This window comes from Apodemus sylvaticus, chromosome 12 (genome assembly GCF_947179515.1).
Source record: "Apodemus sylvaticus chromosome 12, mApoSyl1.1, whole genome shotgun sequence".
Lineage (NCBI taxonomy): Eukaryota > Metazoa > Chordata > Mammalia > Rodentia > Muridae > Apodemus > Apodemus sylvaticus.
The window spans coordinates 17,964,397-17,968,991 of record NC_067483.1 but is presented as its reverse complement, the minus strand read 5'-3'; positions in this window follow the sequence as shown (position 1 = coordinate 17,968,991).

Sequence of the window (4,595 nt, the reverse complement as noted above, 5' to 3'; positions counted from 1 at the left end):
TATGGTGGAGAGGGAGCACATGTGGATATCAGGAGACCTTTGTGAAGTTGGAGGGGAACCACAGAGGTCGGGATGCTTTTGTGGAGGTGGGAGGTGGCAGGGCACATGGACGTCGGGATGTCTTTGTGGAGTTGGGAGGTGGGCAGGGCACATAGACGTCGGGTGTCTTTGTGGAGTTAATCCTCTGCTTCCACTTTTGTGTTCAGATTGTCAGGCTTGCCTGGCACTGCTCCTCTGCATCGAGCTGTCTGTGTTCTGTGTATGGAAAAGCATTGGAGCCCATGTGTGCGTGCTCTGCTTCTTGGGTGGGTCTGTGACTGCTATATAGTTGTAGGTAGACATTTTCTGAGCCATCAAGAAGACCCTTGTGGCTACGCATCATGAGCTGCACACGACATGATTAAAAGCGTTACCCAGGTCTGAAGAATCAGCAGACACGGATGTCCAGTCCATCAACAGAGAATTGACTTCTGAGTTCACTGTTGGCTGGCAGGAAGTCAAGATGGTGCAGCTCACACTGAAAAGCACCCTTTGCCACTGCTGTGAGATAAAAGAAATGAAGCTACACCAGGGGTCGGTCAAGCATTGCCAGTGGGTTTCTTTGGTTGGATTGGGACCTGGGAGGAATTGGGACTCTGTTTATTTTGAGATGGAATCTCATCCCATCGTGGCCTCCCAGGTGCCAGAAATGTATCTTTTGAAATTCATATAAAGTACAAAATGCACCTTGCCTAATAATCTTAGCACACAACATACTTAGCTAAAATAAAAATTCTTACCCACTTATTAAATGGAAGGGGCACTGGAGGCAGGAGCTAACAATATTTAAATACTTAAAATAGGAATACCAGGGTATCAGGGAGTATGAAGATCTAATCTCCACAAATAAAATAAGAGTCAATATGAGTTACAGGTTGGTAGCTAGTAATAGGAATTAATCTCAAGCTCTGGCATGTAACAGAAAGTGTGTGTGTGTGTGTGTGTGTGGTGTGTGTGTGTGTGTGTGTGTATGTGTAAGTGTGTAAGACATAGAAAAACAGGATCACAAAGTTAGTCATCAGACCAATGTCCTTTGAAGAGTTTCTGTCCATCCAAACTGCCTTCCTGGTCCAAGGCATGCTCTGGCGTCCACTGTGGAAACTCAGATGGGGAGATTCTTTTTCCTTCATCCCTGTCCAAGGCTTAGTGGGCATAGCCATTCCAGTTTTCACATTGAACATCTAGAACAAGGAAGGGCAAGGCATTAAAGTAGGATTGTATTTGGTGATGGTATACACCTTCAATCCCAGCACTCAGGGCAGGGGCAAATTTCTGAGCTTGAGTCCAGCCTGATCTACAAAATGGGTTCCAGGGCAGCCTGGGGTATAGAGGGAAAAAGGAAAGAGGGCAAGGGGGAAGAAGGGTAGGATAGGACTGTGGTTAGTAGTAGCTCTAACAGGCCGCCTCTTGGCAGCTATAGTAGAATCACAGTGACCCCTTGACGAGCATGTGGTCGAGGTTGAGGCAAGGATAGAAGCCCAGGGATCTCCCTTGGCGGTGTGCAACATTTCTTGTAGCCACAGAACTAAAATAGTATAGATACTATTTGATCAATATTTGATTTTGCAGGTTTCTAAATTGTGTTAGTCGTATATCCAGATTCATCATATGATACTTGAATATATGCATTTGTACCACTGAGAAGAATCTGAGTGAGAGCAATATGAGGAAGGTGTGTGAACCATGAGGAACCATGTTTGTGGTCAGCCTGGTCAGGGAGTTCCAGATTTCAGATGTAGAGGGATGGAGTTGGCTCAGTGGTTGAGAGCACCTGCTGTTTTTACAGAGGGCTGAAATTTGGTCCCCAGCTCCCAGATGTTAACTTGCACCATCAATCCATTGGCACAGGTGTGACACACATGTATACATTCATTCAAAATATTCAAACACATGGAAGTCTTTTTTAAAAATTCAAATTCAAATAATATTTCAACATGGGAGCAATCAAGAGATTCTGCACTTGTTGCTGCTGACAGTGGTTTAGGCCCATGCTTGATGGTTGAAGAAACTGAACCTGACAGTGTCCAATAACGTAATGTAAAAACAAGTACTCTACAACTTCAGGGACAAGAAAGCTAGAAATTGATTATATCAGTGACACTGACAAAGCCATTACATTACACTTCTGGAAGAAGATTCAGAATCCATCCTCTAAATCAAAGCTTAGGTAAACAGTGCAGTAAACAATATGTCTAAGGCCAATAAATCAATATAGATTATAAGAAGGCATGGGATAACTCAATTATTTCAATCTGTGTTTAAGCAGTCCAAAATACTGTGGGCCAGGAATTGGAGGAAAGCTTTGCTGTTCTCACGATGAGTCCATTTTACAGCTGCCTGCAGCAGTGGACTAGCAGAGACCTGAAGCTCTAGGAGTTGGCTGCATAGCTCTCTGTAAAGGCTCAAGGCTCCGCCTGTGCTCTTCCTTGATACATTGGTCTGAGAGAAGTCATTGCTGTGTGGCTGCTGGGACTGAAAGTTGCTGAGTGAGTCCACCACACAGCAAAATGGAGCTGTATAACCTTTCCTAGCAAGGTTCAAAAGCCACTGTCACCATCGCTCGGTTGAAGTAGTCATAGAAGCCCACCCAGAAGCAAATGGAGAGAACAACGGTCCCTCCCACCTGTCACTGGAAGGGGTGTCAGGATAAGAAAAGTCTGGGTTATGGAGCCCCAGTGGACTTTCCAGTCATGTGCAACATGAAAGTGTTTATAAAGTGTCCTGCTTTAGCAAAAATTAGGTTATCTGAAGCTAATCTACCAGTGACCCAGTGATTGCTGTGTCTACTGGGAAGAGAACACAGGGAACAAATCAGTCAAAATATGAGACATTCTTCAGAAAATGAGCTGCATTCTCCAAAAAACCAATGTTGTAGGATCAAATAGGTTAGTGGTTCTTGGCTCTTTAAATACAATTCAAGACAGCAGAGTATCCAACCTTGATTGGACACTGACTTATAAAAAGGGAATGTGGAACTGAAAAAATATGAATGTAATACCAAGTAGTATTACAGGATTGTGAGTTATCTCAGACATGCTACTGTTATTGTGCTTGTGCTAGCTAATGTTGTCCTTCATTTTAAAAGGCCCGCGATGAACTGTACAGGTGAGGAATGGAAGATGAATTATCATGATGTCCTTAACTTTGAAATTACTATGTACGCACATGCATGCGCACACACACAATCTCAAACATAGACCTGAAAGCAAATGTTAGACAAGGCTGGAGGGTTTGGAGGAGGGGACGGACACTGATGCTTGCCCGAGGAATGCCTGCATTGCTTCCACACTTTGCATTAGGGTGTGAATCCTCTAAACAAGTCCATGCTGCTGTCCTCCCTACATGTAGCTGAACATTGTTCTTTCCTAAAAGCCAGGGCACTCAGTGTAAGCATTCCTTGGAAGTTGCCAGAACTGTAATATTTCCAAGTTGTCCATGCAATTGTCAGTGCATTCTGAAAGCCTTGAGACAGCAATGTGGCTCCACAAAAAAGAATCCATATGTGGAAAAGTCTAGAATATTACAAAAAAATCTGCTAAAACTGAAAATATACCGAGATAATGAGGATGGAGCAATAAAAATCCAAGTTCAGTGAGGGCACAGCTGTGCTGGAATCACCTGTCATAGCTCTACAAATATACAGACGCTCTTCCCTCCAAGAGAAAAACACTCGTCTCTCCAGATGCCTGCTGCGGGTTCCAGTGCAGTCAGAGAGCATCCTTGGCCTTTTCTTCTAAAACTGTTAACTGAGTCTTCCTATGGTAAGTGCACGTTCCAGTTTGCAAAATGAAATAGGGAAAGAAGTCATAGTAACACGTAATCACTGAACCAAGGTCTGTTCTGCTAAAGGAAAGTGGTTAGCCTTGCCCAGACCTCTCTGTCAGCATGCTGTCCAAGTGTATATACAATTTTGAAAGAAAAACCTCCCGCTTTTCATACGTTGCCAGCATTTAACTGTGCAAGTGCACAGATGCAGCCCAGCTCTGCCTCACTGTGCCAGGAGCAGAGTAAAGGAATCCTCTGCAGAGCTGTGTGTTCATATGTTGAATCCCAACACTTGGGAGGGAGAGGCCAGTTTGGTCTACCTAGTGAGCAGCCAGGGCTACTTTACTGGGCTGCTCAGTGGGTAAGAATGATTGCTATGTAAGCTTTGATATCTCAGTTTGAATCCCCAAAGACCCACTTAAATAAGCCAAGTATTCATATAAGACTTCCTATATCTGTAACCGCAACGTGAAGAAGCAAAACCAGGTGGATCCTGAGAGCTTGCCAGTCAACCAACCCAGCCAAAATCTATAGCTTTCCAGTAATGAGACACCTTCCCTTGAAGGCAATCAATCAGGCAGATAGTGATAGGGGGAGACACAGACCATCTTCCTCTCTGACTTGTTATTGTGTGCTCCTGACCATGCTCACTGGATGCACATGCGTGTGCTACACACACAAAGAACATTTGACAGACTTTTATGTCTCAGTCGTTCCCCAGACTCGTGCCCCTGCCAGTTCCTCTGAGGCTTAGCCTCTAAGTGTAAGAATACAGCAGCTAGGTCAGGAGA